Source organism: Dermacentor albipictus, chromosome 1 (assembly GCF_038994185.2).
Source record: "Dermacentor albipictus isolate Rhodes 1998 colony chromosome 1, USDA_Dalb.pri_finalv2, whole genome shotgun sequence".
NCBI classification, from domain to species: domain Eukaryota; kingdom Metazoa; phylum Arthropoda; class Arachnida; order Ixodida; family Ixodidae; genus Dermacentor; species Dermacentor albipictus.
In genome coordinates, this window is record NC_091821.1 from 134,643,039 (window position 1) to 134,659,941 (window position 16,903).

Sequence of the window (16,903 nt, forward strand, 5' to 3'; positions counted from 1 at the left end):
CCCTCCTCATTACATGTCCTGCCCATGCCCATTTCTTTTTCTTGATTTCAACTAAGATGTCATTAACTCGCGTTTGTTCCCTCACCCAATCTGCTCTTTTCTTATCCCTTAACGTTACAACTATCATTCTTCTTTCCATAGCTCGTTGCGTCGTCCTTAATTTGAGTAGAACCCTTTTCGTAAGCCTCCAGGTTTCTGCCCCGTAGGTGAGTACTGGTAAGACACAGCTACTATACACTTTCATCTTGAGGGATAATGGCAACCTGCTGTTCATGATCTCAGAATGCCTGCCAAACGCACCCCAGCCCATTCTTATTCTTCTGATTATTTCTGGCTCATGATCCGGATCTCCCGTCACTACCTGCCCTAAGTAGATGTATTCCCTTACTACTTCCAGTGCCTCGCTGCCTATTGTAAATTGCTGTTCTCTTCCGAGACTGTTAAACATTACTTTAGTTTTCTGCAGATTAATTTTTAAACCCACTCTTCTGCTTTGCCTCTCCAGGTCAGTGAGCATGCATTGCAATTGGTCCCCTGAGTTACTAAGCAAGGCAATATCATCAGCGAATCGCAAGTTACTAAGGTATTCTCCATTAACTTTTATCCCCAATTCTTCCCAATCCAGGTCTCTGAATACCTCCTGTAAACACGCGGTGAATAGCATTGGAGAGATCGTATCTCCCTGTCTGACGCCTTTCTTTATTGGGATTTTGTTGCTTTCTTTATGGAGGACTATGGCGGCTGTGGAGCCGCTATAGATATCTTTCAGTATTTTTACATACGGCTTGTCTACACCCTGATTCCGTAATGCCTCCATGACTGCTGAGGTTTCGACAGAATCAAACGCTTTCTCGTAATCAATGAAAGCTATATATAAGGGTTGGTTATATTCCGCACATTTCTCTATCACCTGATTGATAGTGTGAATATGATCTATTGTTGAGTAGCCTTTACGGAATCCTGCCTGGTCCTTTGCTTGACAGAAGTCTAAGGTGTTCCTGATTCTATTTGCGATTACCTTAGTGAATAGTTTGTAGGCAACGGACAGTAAGCTGATCGGTCTATAATTTTTCAAGTCTTTGGCGTCCCCTTTCTTATGGATTAGGATAATGTTAGCGTTCTTCCAAGATTCCGGTACGCTCGAGGTCATGAGGCATTGCGTATACAGGGTGGCCAGTTTCTCTAGAACAATCTGCCCACCATCCTTCAACAAATCTGCTGTTACCTGATCCTCCCCAGCTGCCTTCCCCCTTTGCATATCTCCTAAGGCTTTCTTTACTTCTTCCGGCGTTACCTTTGGGATTTCGAATTCCTCTAGACTGTTTTCTCTTCCATTATCGTCGTGGGTGCCACTGGTACTGTATAAATCTCTATAGAACTCCTCAGCCACTTGAACTATCTCATCCATATTAGTTATTATATTGCCGGCTTTGTCTCTTAACGCATACATCTGATTCTTGCCAATTCCTAGTTTCTTCTTCACTGTTTTTAGGCTTCCTCCGTTCCTGAGAGCATGTTCAATTCTATCCATATTATACTTCCTGATGTCAGCTGTCTTACGCTTGTTGATTAACTTCGAAAGTTCTGCCAGTTCTATTCTAGCTGTAGGGTTAGAGGCTTTCATACATTGGCGTTTCTTGATCAGATCTTTCGTCTCCTGTGATAGTTTACTGGTATCCTGCCTAATGGAGTTGCCACCGACTTCCATTGCACACTCCTTAATGATGCCCAAGAGATTGTCGTTAATTGCTTCAACACTAACTTCCTCTTCCTGAGTTAAAGCCGAGCACCTGTTCTGTAGCTTGATCTGGAATTCCTCTATTTTCCCTCTTACCGCTAACTCATTGATCGGCTTCTTATGTACCAGTTTCTTCCGTTCCCTTCCCAGGTCTAGGCTAATTCGAGTTCTTACCATCCTGTGGTCACTGCAGCGCACCTTGCCGAGCACGTCCACATCTTGTATGATGCCAGGGTTAGCGCAGAGTATGAAGTCTATTTCATTTGTAGACTCGCCGTTCGGGCTCCTCCACGTCCACTTTCGGCTATCAAAAATCATCAAAAATACCGTATCATCAAAAATACCGTATCCATAAAATAGAACGCACACAAAAATTCGCAGTCAGGTTTGTGTATTCAGATTACAAAAGGCAATCTGTCTCAGGTCAGGTGGCAAGGGCAAACCTAATATCCCTTTCACAAAGAACAATAATTTCTCGACTAAAATTTATTTACCAGCTATACCATGGTCATTTCCAGATAACACATTCTCATTACTTGCATGATCCTCCTAGACGCCCAGCCAGACTAAATCATTCTAAGACAATCCGTCTTCCCCCATGTCGTGTTGACGTTCACAAACACTCCTTATTTCCGTCGGCCACTTCCCAGTGGAACGAGTTAACTAATGATATTGTACGTTGCAATGACATCGACTCTTTTCTGAACCTCATTCAGCGTATTGACTTTTCACCATGATTTTTTTTTCTTTTTTTGACTGTGTACTCGAATTTACCATTTCATTTCTGTACCCCTGCTGCACGGGCCGTGAAGGGCCTGCAGCATATTAAAAAAAAAAAGATAACCTCCAACACTGAACATGGATAAGATTATGCCACTTAAACTCCAGCGTGATTATATTTAAATGCAAGTTAGATTCAGCCGCTAGTAGTTCACGCGGACGGACCTCGCAAGCGGGGACTCCCGCCGAACTGCTTTGCATCAAACCAAAAGCGCAACGCGCTTTTGTGTCACACTATCTCAGAGGCCAAACAATGACACTAGTTTGTTTACATAAAAACCCCTAGGTGGCAGCACACAAAACTTATGACGATGGTGCGAGGAGGGACTTTGCCTCCGAGATCGGACGCGTGAATATTTAGTCCTTTAAGTTATTTCAATTTTCTTGCTTATTTAACTAATATTTGAAGCAATCGTCTAACATAATCTCTAAAATTGAACATCTGAGTAAGATTAGTCACTTAAACTCCAGTTGGGTGATAGTTACATGCAAGTTAGATTCGGGCGCTTTAAAGTTCACGCGGACAGACCTCGCAAGCGGGGACTCCCGCCGAACCGCTTTGCATCGCGCGTTCTACGTTCACTGCATTCGTATTGCTTCGTGCCGGCTGTGGAGGCTGCCGATCGTTCTCTCAGGCGAGGAGCGCCTTTTATTCAGGATACGGTAAGTTGACGTTGTGTATCTATATTGTTTGTTATCTACTATTAACATCATAGTGTAACGGTCATGCATTTTCTCCGCGGTTGCCGAACTTGTTTAAATGTGAAAGTATCTAAATGATAATGTGCCGACGTGTACCGGTATTGTTGTTACCTTTTAATGAAGCACAATTGCACACTTCATTATATATTTTTGAAACTTCATTTTAGCAGCCCGAGTGACAGGAAAGTAGAACTTAACTGTCAATGCTTCAAACATTTGTTAGAATCTAGCTACTGTAGAACTTATTCATTGCCTAACGCTCTCACCACGCGAGCGTTAATTTAGTTCAGTTGGTTCAACATCCGCTAAGTTCACTAAACGATCGCCATGTGAACGTTTAGTGATCTAAGCGTTAGTGCACAACTGCGATGACGTTCAGACTAACGGTTTAGACTTCAGCGATGTATAGCGAGCCCCCGCTTCCTTCAGTGATTCAGTGAACATTTCTTGCAGTCTTTTTTTTTTTCTGCCGAGAGGTTTCGATGCTGACCGTTAGCTCGATCCGCTCCACTTTGCCTCACACTTTTGATCTAGCGACCGGCATGACGACAAATATTATACAATATGTCTGGTATGTTGTTGTGTGTATATACACCATGGTGGCGAGAGAGAGCGAAAACATTTGGTTTTGACCCCTTGTCCGGGTCTTTTCGGTGTTGGGCTTTCGGCTCTTCATTGAGTTCAGGGCTTAAAAGTCTTCAGTTTCAGTGAAGGAGCCCCCCTGATAGGGCGGCGGCCACTACAGTGCGCGCACGCTCACACACACACACACACACACACACACACACACACACACACATCATATATATATATATATATATATATATATATATATATATATATATATATATATATATATATATATATATATATATATATATATATATATATAGCTCTACTGGTAATAAAATAACTTCCAGCGCTTGTCGAATGGGTGCCGCAGTGCTATACAGTTGACCAGCCAAGAAGTAGCCGAGCCCCGCCTTAATACATGGAAGGGGGGCGGGACCACCCTCCACCCCCAACGCCTGACATTAATCCGTGATTGAGTTTGGTCCACTTGTTCTGGTACGGTGAGGCCAAGGGCAGTAATAAGCTCCGTGTGGTGGCGAGCAAGGCGAATAAACGAAGACCAAGTATAAAAAGAAAAGCGACTGAGACCAACTCTAAACTTGAACTTAAAAGCACTTCTGTGGCTTTTGTACGTCATTGAACTACATCTTCGTAAATAATTCTTTTTTGTGTTGCTAATTACGTCTGTTTGGAGCCCCTTTTTTGCATAAGCTCGCAGGGGACGAAAATAAATTTAACAGACGGTCGCTGTTTATTAGCACTGCTGACCACAAAGTATACGTTTGGAACTGGCGTAATTTTTCTATTCTCTTGAGCTGCGCATCCTTTCACGTACAAACTCTTGAACTGTTGTCATTGCACCGGCCGAAGTTCTTGCCTGGCGATTCGCGTACTTTTACGTTTTATGTTGCCCCCGCGTTGCACATTTTTACTGGCGGTGAAGATGCGTACTCCGGTTTCGTGAAAAAAATATATACAGGATACGGTCTCCTTCAACTGCGAGCACAGTTGCACCACAACATATGCTCGAAAGTATAGGCCGCGCTTGTATATTTTTACGCACGTTAGGAATGTGCAACGCGAAAATCCGCCGGTTGTCTTGGACTTGCAACAGTTTTTTTTTTCTTCTATGGCTCCATCTTAAGCTTTCGTCTGCTTCCTCTGACGAAATATCAGTTTGCATTTATTAGAAACTAGTCAAAGAAGGGATTTCAGTGTTATGGGCCCCGCCCTGAAAAATTTCAGGCAGAGGGCGTGACTATGCGCGCCAGAACTAAGCACCTCCCCCAAGACCTGCCCGTACTCCACGCCGAACTCCCTTGTGTCACATGACCGCCGTCTCGACGCGCCGCACTAGCCACGTTGATTTCCGACGGTGCACGTTCACGTTTGACTGAGAGCGGGACACTCCGAACCGCGTCTGACACTCTTCGCAAGGGCCGGAGCCAGTAGCCGCGCTTTACTTATCGCCCAGTGGTTTTGCACAGCCGAGGTAAGAAGTTGCTGCATATGCTACCCCCGCACCTTTTCGCAGCGAATGAAAATTTGCGACCACAATTCGAGTGCCCGTCACTTATTATTGGGCGTTGTTTTTTTTTTCCCCGTTCGGATTTCTGTGCGCGCAATTTTGCCACTTTTAGCGGTTCACAGCTGCACGAACTTGTTTCCATCGTTAAGTTATAATTAAACATGGAGACAGGCTGTCTCCATGTTTTTATTTTCTCATTTTGTTTGTATTTCTCATTTTCACGTATGTTGCTCTAAATTGAGCTGGTGTTCTGCGAACGCATTGTGATTACTATTTGTGTGTGTGTGTGTGAGCCATTGTTAAATGTTCATGAACGTCCCCTTAACTGCTTCTTTTTTTATTTTAAGTGTTTTTCTTTTTATCATACGTGGGAGTAGAGGAGTAGCCCGCGCTTCTTAGGAGGCGATGGCTACACCTCCAAGAGGCGCCAACATCTTGCATACGTTTAATTAAAAAGAATCATGAAGCTAAATGTTTAAACAAGTTAACGCTTTATTTTTTCGCGTACCGAAGTATTATGCCGAGTGGCAATAACCGTTCCCAGCGTTTGGTTCGTTCGTTAATTCGAGTTTTATGGCGCAAAAGCGACTAAGGCCATGCTGCGCCAGTCACAGGACAGTACAAGATCCAATGTTAAGGCAGCAATAGCTGCGTTACCTCAAAGTCGGTGTAAATACCCAGTTTCATCTAAAAACTTGGAACAAGTTATAGTGAATGACACTAGCGGCTCATCGGCGAATATTAAGGCAGGGTGTAAAGGTATGTGCAAGTGATACAAATTGTTGAACTGTTTCCACCTGTGTGCTTCTGTATGTGGACATGACATAGTGATGTGGTTTACTGTAAGCGATTCATGGCATTTCTCGCAAGTTTGTGGGTTTTCTTTTCGAAATAGAAAATTGTGTGTTCAATTCGAAGTCCACATAACATCACCTCATAGAACCTTTTTCGGTGACTGCATGATTTCCACTCGCCAAGCAAGGGTTCAGTGATACATAACTTGTTATTTATGCACGAGTTCCATTCTTGTTGTCATTTTGATGCTAGGGCCTTACTAATCACTCGGATACTGTCTTTATATGGAAGTGTTATATGAGTTATACTTTTGTACGGTGCAGTGGATGCGTTTCTATCTGCTGTTTCATTCCCTGGTATCCCAACATGGCTTGGGACCCAGCAGAATCGTATGGTACCTCCGTATTTCTTATTAAAGATCATGTTTAAGATATCGCCAAGCAGGGGCTCAGACGCGGAGTTCAAGTTTAGAGCTCTCAGGGCACTTAATGAATCGGTATAAATAATAGCATTCTTTTGCTTGTTGGTAGTAATTTTCTTAACTGTCATCCATATTGCATAAACTTTAGCGGTGAAGACTGAAGAAAAATTATTTATCAGAATGCTATTTTCCCGATTTTTCGTTACGATCCCGACACCTACGTATTCTTGTGTTTTAGAGCCGTCAGTGTAAAATTCCGCGTATTTATATTTTTCTTGAACAGCTCGGAACTCTTGTATTACGTGTTCTTGTGGAATGTCTTTTTTCTTCAGATGTGCTAGTGTCCAGTTACATAGCTGTGTAAAATTGCACCACGGGGGCAATTTGGTGACCTTTCAGCAACCTGCAGGACTTCATGAGGAACATCATAAGTCTGACAGTATTCTTCGTGTCGTAAAATAAGTGGCCGAATCATGTTTGGTTTATTTGTGTAGTGTACTCGTGATGTGCACTGTGTTACGATGTTGTAGCACGTATGTTGTGGCGATGACCGAATTCTGAGTACACAGCAAAGTGTAAGTAGTGCTCTGCGGTGCTGTAGGGAAGGCTCACTGCAGTCAACGTATAAACTTTGGACAGGCGATGTTCTGTAGGCACCGCTCTCCAGTCGTAGGCCGAGATTATGAACTGGATGCTGTCGCTTGATGTATGACTGCCTAGCTGCCGCATAAACTACGCTACCGCAGTCGAGGATGCTACATACAAGGAACCGGTATACACGTAGTAGACATGTTCGATCAGTTCACCAGTGCCGAATATATAGAATGCTTGTGATGCATTTATTGCCTGATACTATGATGTGAGTGTGCTGTGTTAGTCCACACTCGTTAGACCGATCATATAAAGTAACAGTGTCAGCTGATTACAAAAGTGAGCGCCTATCATAATTTAAAGGTACTGTTGCGGCTCAAGGTGGCGTTTGGGCCAGGAATACATCAAGTCCACTGACGTGTACGTCCAGTAGCAGAAGTGGAGGAAAAGGGGTTTATTTTACATTATTTACACTGGCTCTAGATACGGAAGCCCACTGTATGTAGAAGCATATTAAATGTCAGTTCACTGTTCACATCAGGACACGTCAGCACCTTCTCTCACTGCACGAAAGGTCTTCGCTTTTAATACCGTCGTCCGATGAGTGAGATCGCAGCCGATCAAAATCGTCGAATCGGTCCAAATATCTCGCTCATGATATCGCATCGTTCCGCCGAACTCTGCCTCCGATATTGCTAAATATCCCCCCCCTCCCCCTATATTTAGCAAGCACGTAGCAATCTGGGAATCGGAGGTCGAAGTCGTTCCCACGGTAGCACTCCACGTTGGCCCTTTTCATCATTAGTTCAGGTGGTCAGGTGCGGGACGGGAGGAGGGGGTCTTTTGTGGACCGGTCAACCGTCGGTGTCAACGCTGCGTTGACCTCTGGATAGGCACTAATGAATGGTTGGGGTTGCCTCGTGGTAAACGTCCAAGTAACCCCCTTGGCCTTGTTGAGACGTGGCAGTACAAACTTTTTGAATGAATTTTGCGAGATGATATTCCCATTGCTATTTGTATGAAGCCGTTTCTTTTACTAAGCTACACTATAATGCTCTATCTTGTGTAATTACTTGCATTTTTTAATATTATTATCTTATTTCTGAGAAATGTATTAATCTCTGATTGAATAGTCTATTAGCATTTCTAGTGCTCATTAGTGTATGGGGCTTCCTTCAGGGCCAACATTTTTTTGCTTTCACTTGGACACGCAGTATACCTATCTCTGTGCACGCAATTTGTACCCATTCTTATAACTAATAGGATGTTAGTGTGTGTAATTATTTGAATTTCTTTCTTATTTTTCCCTGTCTATAGCTTGTAAGATAAACCGGTTGCTTTTTTATATGTCGCTTCCATGTAGAGATTTCTAGGACCTGTCACGCTGTGGAAAAGCAGCTTTTTAATGAGAACACTAGAGTGGATCTAAGGTAGCATCAAATGGCAAGGAAAGGGGTGGGGGTGTTAATTGGCTAATCGACACAAGTAGAAAAACGAAAGGCATGCTCAATTTCACCAGAGTACGAGATTTGTGTGCAGACAAGTTTATTAGCACTCTTGAAGATACATAAGGGTTAGGTATACGACTAAAAAGGAAAAACAAAGAAAGAACATAGAGAATGTCAGATACGGTTGCGAAAGATGATCAATCACACGGCAGTTGGGCAGGTTACACGGTGGCGACTTGGTTGGAAAGAATGTCTCATTCTGAGGCTGCACCTCGAATGAAGCGACACAGAATGCGTGTGTGCAGGCAACAAACGCGGAATAGGACCGACCGATGGAAAATAGAGTCGAGCGGACGAAAAGCATGTTATTTCCATCCTGGCTAAGCCCCGCGAGCCATCTTTCTCATTTCTAAGCGCAACTAGTGTTCTTGGACCGTAGACTTTCTCGTGGCTGCGCCTAGCCATTTTGCGACCATGGCAGCTGCAGCGTTACTGTGGACAGGTACGGATTTTATTTCACATAATCTGTGCGACTTCCTACACGGGACCTCGCCTTTCTCTGAAACGGCTCGAGGCAGACGTGCATGCGCAAGAGAACAAATGACAAACACGAACGCTCCCTGGATGCTCGTATTCACAAAAATCTCTTACAGTACACAAATTCCACCAATCCCGATGCTGAACCTTTTATTAGCTAAGGCGGCCAGCCAATGACGAAAAGCGCTTACGAACGCTCAGCTTTATGAATTCGCTCTCGGTTTACTCGCGTACATTCGAAAGAAAGCGCTGCAAACCAACGTGCTAAAAACAAGGGGCCGAATTCACAGATATTTTCTTTGGTAAGTGTGCTTCGTCACCGGCTAGCCGCCTTCGCTAATGATATGCCCAACATCAGGACTGGCCCAAATTCTAGTCCAAGAGTCCAAGCCGAATTCATAAGCCTTTTTGTCTGTAAGTGCTGTTGTCCATTGGTCGACCGCCTTCGAAAATATGTCCGTCATCACCACTTGCTGGCGTTTGCTCTTATGAACAGTTCTAACGTAAAACTTATTGTTTACGGGTCTGTATTCACAATTGTTCGTAGGCACCAGCCAATCATTCATGGCATCGAATCTGCTATTAGCGAATGCGCTTGGCTGGCGAAAAACTATCCTTACGAACGAAAATTTTCGTGATCTTGGTCCCACTAGTTTTGCAGGTCCACGTGACAGCTCATATCAAGGGATTGACCATAACGCTTAAAGGTGCAGAGGCTCTTTTTTACGAAATGTGGAGCATTATGAAGGGTTGCCTTAGAAATTGCAATTTCATTTTTGCGAGCCATTTGGAAATAGAAGTCGGCACCCTCAGTTGGCACTGAATAACGTCACACTATCAGACTGACCACTTGGGCGTAAACTCATCCATATTAGAAATATTAGGAGTATGTATACTGCATAGTGAGTTGACGGCAGGATGCCAAACAGCACTGGAATTGAGCCGAAAAACAGAGCTTTTCTTTTCGGCCGCCCCGGAACTTTTTGAGGAAGCGTTCCGAACGTAGGCCCGTATTCACAAAGGGCTCCTACGCCAAGAATTGTTCGTAAGAGGAGATTTCAGCCAATCCTGATGCTGGACATGTTATTAGCGAAAGCGGCCAACCTGCAGCAGAGTACTTACGAACGAAGAACTTTGTGAATTCGGCCTCATGGGGCCCGTAGTGACAAAAACGTTCTTGAGCTAAATGTGATCGTTAGACGCCAGACAATCACGACGTTGGACATATTATTAGCGAAAGTGGACAGAAAATGGCAAACAGCACTTACTAGCGAAACGTTTTGTGGTTTCTGCCCTGTTTTATGCTATACAGGTTCAACCCAGAGTCATCGTTGCTCAAATCCTACGAGCGCGCATACCTCTACGCAGTAAACGCTGATTACGTCCATTAATTTGGCGCAGCGCTCGGAGCGTTAATTGCCTCGAAAACAGTCACAGTGATTTCAGTGATTAATCCCCATCCTTCACGGTTGGCCGTGCTCGGACTGTTTGATCGCAATCTTTCCTACGTCTATGATTCCGATATCGTTTGAGTTGATCTAGAGTTGCGTCACGCCGGCCATGCGCCATCTGGTCGGCTTCAATTCATGATGGGCTCCACGGAGGAAGGAAAAGACTAGGTGTGTCAGCGTAACGTGACAATCGTGAACCATAGTCATGAAAAAATTAGAGCATAAATAGGCCCTCACGTGGGCAAGCGGTAGATTCAGTCGGCTCGTTTTCGTCATACAGGGTGATTCAGCTAACGTTAGCCAGAGTTTGCCGATGCACTCTGCGACAACGCGACCAAGTACATGTTTCTCACTTTTGTATCTAATCTGTCACGCTGTTTTTTTTTTGTATATTGCTTAATTAGATAAAAAGTAATAGAAAATAATAATAGAAGCTAATAGAAAGTTGTTGAGCGCTTTACAAAACACCCGTTTAGCGAGTTTCTAACTTTCTATCTATTAAGTATTAGTGTTTTCCAGCTTACTGCAGATGTCCGCGAAATAAAAAAAAATACCACGTGACATAACCGCTTGCGCGCCATGATTGCAGCGCTCCCAAACTGTCCGGTACAAACGAACCTAGCATCTAGCAGGGTGTGCTTCCGACAGGGCAGTGACGTAGGCGTTGGCTGTGTGATTTACGCCAGTGATGTGCTTCGCTGGCGGTGGCTCATGGTAGCGATAAGCAGACGCAGCGGCACCATACCCGGCTAAATGCTATGTTCGTTAGTGCGCGGAACGTTTTGGAGCAGTGCAATCGCGACGCGCAAGCGGGCTTGTCACGTCGTGTTTTCTTGTATTTCGCGGGCATCCGCAGTACGCTGAAAAACACTAATACTTTATATGTAGAAAGACAGGAACGGTTTATTCAGACGTCTTGCAAACCGCTTTGCAACTTTGTAATTGGAATTTTTTTCCTAGCTTCGTTGCGTCAGAAGTTGGTTAATTAAAGTTGAATAATTATTTAGCTAAGCAAAATAGGAAAGAATAGCTTTGCAGACTACATACAAAAATGAGAAACATGCATTTGATCCAGTTGTCTTAGAATGCATCTGCATATTTTTAAACTCTCGCTAAAGTTAGCTGAAACACCCTGTATGTGGGCACATAGTAGGCGTGGCAAAGCGGCCCAGTCTGTGTTGTTTCAGTCAGGTAACGCAGCGAACCACTACACATTACGTTGATGTGGAGAGAGAGGTTCTTGTTGGGGAAGGAAATAATTGGGGTAAAGTGCAGTGCAGTAACTGTCTCTCGGATGAGGACACCTCAACCGCACTGCACAAGAGGGATAGGGAATAGAAAGAAGGGTGAGATAGACGCGGCGGCGGCTGCCCAGACAGCGCGCGGGCAGGTTGTTTGCATTCGCTTGTAAGGCGCGGTGACGCTCCTAGTCGTGGTGAGGCAGCAAAGCTTCCTGTGCCGCGATAGCCGCGTCGCACATCTGTCGGATGTTGCTGTCGATGGCTGGGCACTGGTCTAGTACGGCACGGAGTGCAGCCGCGAGTGCGGCTATGAGTGCGTCCCTGGGGTCGCTGCTTGGTGCGGTTTGTGGGCCGCGTGACGACTCGGGAGCGGCCGTCTGGGTGTTGCGGCCACGCAGGGCGTCACTGTAGGATCGGCCCTGCGGGGCGCGAGCATTCTTCGAAGGGGTGGCTAGATGCGGCTCGTGCGATGTGGCGCCGGCCAGCTGAAGCGCCTTCTTCCTCGAGAGGGGCCGCTCGGACGAAGACAACAGCACGGCCGCCTTCCTTTCGCGTTGCCACTCCGGACAGCTCGGCTCTGTCGAGGGATGTCGACCACCGCAATTTACACAGCGTGCCTTCTCCGCGGGGCAGCCTCCTGTAGGATGCGACTCACCGCAGCGGAGGCAGCGGGCGTCGCGGAAACAGGTGGCGCCGGCGTGTCCGAAAACGCCGCAGCGGTCGCACTGTAGCGGTCGAGGAAGTCGGGCACGAACGGCACGCAGCTGCTTGAAAAGCCGCACGCTTGGAGGCACGACACTCCCGACGAAAGTGACGGTGACGCTCGCGCCACTCCGCGAGCATGATAGCACCGCGACGGGCGCTTCCAGGTTCTCGCGCACTGTGCGGGCGTCGAAAGAAGGGTCGACCCCATGGATGACACCCACACAGGAGTTGCTGTGTAGAGCCTTGGGGCGCACCGTCACGCCGCCGAGGTCGCACACCTCGAGGAGGGGCGCCAAGTCGGCGCCGCGCATCACGTCTGCAGCCACCACATTCCGGCGGAAGTTGACGCGAACGCGTCTCACGCCTGGCACAGAGGAGAGCTGGGCAGCGATACCGTCCCGTGTGAGTGCGAGGAAAGTCGCTTTGCGCCCGGTGGGACGGTAGAGTACCGTGACGTCGGTATCGCGGGCGACGCCGTCGTCAACGGGTGGGGCGAGCGGCTCAAAGTCGACGAGCCGTCGGCGACGGCGTCTCCTTCGTGCGGCTTGTTTTTGCTGTGCCGCTGCCGGCTGGCAGGCTTGGGCATCCTCGGCGGCCGCAGGCAGCAGCGGAGGATTTTCCTGATTGAGCTCCCTTGATCCCCCAGCAGCTGGAGCAGGGGTGGGCGCACTCGGCCGGCTCTCGTTGGGCGAGGGGCCGTCAGCTTGGTCATCGTCCGTGACGGTGGCAGGCACCGTCGCCGAGCGGGAGCACTCCCCCGCCGCAGGAGCGGTGGGCTCGATGTTGGTGAGTGGGGGCGACGCGCAGGCCGCCGGCGACGACAGTGATGCGGAATCCGGCCGGGCAGGACTTGCCTCGGGCGAGGTCGTCGCGTCCATACGGGAGGACGAAGTGTCGGTACCAATCATACTTGCGGTTGGCAAGAAGAAGCTGCCGGCACTCTCGTCGGTGTCGCCGATCGACGCGCAGCTAGCACCGTCGTCGGTGAAGGCAGCCGAAGTGGGGGCCTCTGTGGTGGTGTCCGTTGAGGCGGACGGTGCGGCGTCGTGGCCGCTGGGAGTCGTCTTCTGCACATCAAACGGAAATGCGCGGAAGGGAGTGTCCGTGGATGATGGGGCGCGCGCGGTCGGCGTCCCACTCTCGCGCGAAGGCTGGCATGACGGCGAGGAGTCCGTCGAATCAGCCGACAGCGCACGCAGCGCGCGAGCCTTCAGCCCGCGCTTCCATCGTAACGCGGGAGGCGATCCGCCGGTGCGTGGTTGTTGTCCTCGCGGCTGGTGCTGCCGGGCCCGTCGGTGCTCCGAGTCGTTGAAGCCAGGAGCTGACTTCTTCGGCCTCTTCCGTTGCTGCTGCTTCGGAGCGTCACCCATGAGATGGGGCCTCCGTGTAGCAGCGTGGCTCAGGAGATCGAGCCAGCTGCCGCGCGAGCCCTGAAAAGGGCTGCGCTCGTAAGCGCGGTCAAAGGCGGAGACGTACGCGCGCGAGAAGTGGCGGGCGAGCCGTAGCCGCTTAAGCAGCTGACAGGCGCCAAGGCTGTAGCGAATGAAGCAGTCGGGTATACCAGCATTGTGCCCAACAACCCACGAGGATCACCTCAATGACGATTGGTCGCGTTTCGGGGTGGTTTGAGGGAGTCGAGGAAACCTTTCACCCTGCAAACGTGTGAAAGCAACCAAGCCGCCCTTCCGACGGCGATTCGTCGAGTTTGGGGGCATCTTCTTGGATACTATGACGCCTTTCGCCCCTGCAGACAAGCGGGGGCGACCAAGCGAGCGTCCATGCGAGGTCCGTACTGACTGCTTTCCCGTGAGAAAAAAAAATTCATTTCTTCTGCGCAAGGATGGACTGGCGAGCCGGGGACGACTTGGGTGCAAACTTTTAACTCTCTTTCCTTGTCGTATTACAGATCTACATTCGCTTCTGTTGAAGGCAGCTAATGCTGCAACGGGTAGCAGGAAATAGCATCATTTTCTCCTTCCTCCGGATCACTATATATATATAGTGCTAAAATATGCGAGTTCAAGAGCTGACACTTAACGTTCTTCAGCACGTGAGCAGCACCTGCATTGAAGAACAACTCCTTCCTTTCAAGGCAAGGATGGAGAATGGAGTATATATACCGTGCAGGAACTTCTGTGGCTTGAGAAACCAAGCTCACGCCACATTGCTCTGTTCGCAGCTCCTATGTCTGACATCACTACACGAATTCCCAGAAAGATGTCTGTACATACGTGCGCGATCTCTATAACAAATATAGTCTTTGAGGAGGCTGCTATCTACATGGCTTCCAGTGAAGTGATGCGCAATCATTTCTTTCCAACGTCGGTTTAGGCCTCCTATCGTGAAAACTAGCGCATGCTCGGTGGTCTCATCTGGCTTCGGTGGCATTGTCACTCCTCCTGGAACAACATCTACAGCCCTATCAAGCTCAGAACGTTGAGCGACTTCCATTTTGTTAAAAAATAACACGCAATATCTCTTAGTGTCCTCCATTGCTTCTGCTTTCACCTTTAGGATGTCAACGACGTCGGCAAGAATAGCTGGCAAAAACTTCAGCCCTTGAAGGCGACGAGCCAGGGCTCTCTCCGAAGGCAGTGGATAGCCTAGACGTCTTAGAGCTCTGTAGTCAGATGTTCCACTAGAAAACTTTATTTGGAGCCCATTCTTTATAGTCTGAGGTGACCAAGTGCTGCCTTGATTGCTGTTCCGTGAGACTGCTAGCAGCTGGTCCTAATTTAGAAATTGTGCTCGCTTCTCGAAGTTCTCTATAATGTTTTCTAGGTTCTGAAACTTCTTTTTCAAAGCTCTGATAGTACAGTTGGCCTTCTTGTGAAGGAGGAGGATGAAAAGGGAGGAAGGAAAGGTAGGGAGGTCAACCAGACGCACGTCCGGTTTGCTACCCTACACAGGGGAAGGGGTGTAAGGGAGGAAAAGAAAGGAGAGGAGGGAAGAGGGCACTATCGGTGTGAGTAGATGCGGATGCCCATAACTTCACACCTATAATCGGTCACTGAGGCCAGTCGCTCTCATGAAATGTAGCAGTGCCCGCGTCGCTTTGTAAGCCTGCGACGCACGGGGCAATGGTCTGAGAATCTTATCGCGTTTTTCACTGGTCGATTTGGAGCAGGATTTTTTGCTCCGCGGCAACGAATCACTGGTCGATCTGGAGCGGGTTCGCGCATTCCACTGGACGTTTCGGACCAACTCGCTCCGCGCCGGATCGCTCTCACTTGCTCCGCCGCCGAGACGCGGATTCGGGCGGAAATAGAACGCGTCACATGGCGTCACTTCCGTCTTCAAGCGAAATCGGTACCCGGTCGGTACGCACAACATATTGTTGGGCATAGATTGCGGAACCGGTTTGTGTGACGTGCACGCAGACTTCCTGTGTGATCTCCCGCGGAGCGTTCGTGCGCTCCACTGGCAGACTGGGATTGGTGAAAGCCGAGCGCTCGCTCGAGGATTCAGGCGGCTGCTCCAGATCAACCAGTGAAAAACGCCATTAGTCTCTGAAAATTATCTGTTATCTAATCGGTTCAACACCCTCTGGAGAACGCCGCGTTCGTTGTCATAGAGATCAGAAATACACAACACGTGCTCAATCGTCTCTTCACAGTTGCATGAGTCGCAGATCGGTGAACTTCTTGGAGCTGCATGGAGGGTTCTTTTTTTTTTGTTTACATCTGCAAGCTGTCCTTTCAGCTCAGCGCATGGAGTGCTAGCTGAATGGAGCTCGCATTCACTACTGTTCGTCGAGGCAGGGGATGCACCTCGATTATTTGCTATTATTGGTGCAGTTTGCGCTTGGTCCCTTGCAGACGGTATTTGTTGCTCACAGTTCTTGGATCACTTTATTGATGTTGTCTAATGGTGGATGCATACATAGACTGCTCTGCCGCACATGCTAAACCAACAGTCGGGGAAGCGCCAAGCTGCCGCTGCGCCATGTTCATCTCCGATGCTACAGGTGGCACATCAGGTCCAGCTCTTTCATTTGGAGGTTTTGTGCGGCGGGGCGGAGCTGAAAAGCAAAGTATAAAGTGCATAAGACCATCATCCTAGTAGTTACAGCTGTCTGGAAAGCGTACTTGATCAGAATGAATCAAAGCCGGAGCTGCCTTGGCATCTGCACATTCGGCGTACGACATATTTAAATTATCGTGTTTATAATTCCATTGTTTTGTCCTTTCCGTGCTCTTGCATTTTCGTCGCGAGGAAAATCAGACTCACCCAACTCAACAACCTCCTGAACATTTTTAAATAAAGCCAGGCATCAGCTGATATTCAGAATCACTGTAAATGATGTAACTGGAAACATAACGCCTTACCACCCATCGGCACGCTGCGGCTCGAAGCTAGTTTCTTAAAAATAAGCCTGCATTTTAATGAAATG

General features: G+C 47.8%; 1 protein-coding gene across 1 annotated transcript in view; it reads left to right on the forward strand.

The window, feature by feature from the left end:
* Positions 1-3,071: 3,071 nt before the first annotated feature.
* The window catches only part of LOC135896059 (uncharacterized), a 47,747-nt gene continuing 33,915 nt past the window's right edge, over positions 3,072-16,903 (forward strand). The window contains exon 1 of the mRNA XM_070533478.1: positions 3,072-3,181. The gene's annotated coding sequence lies outside the window, so the exon portion shown is untranslated. The remainder of the gene's footprint in view (positions 3,182-16,903) is intronic.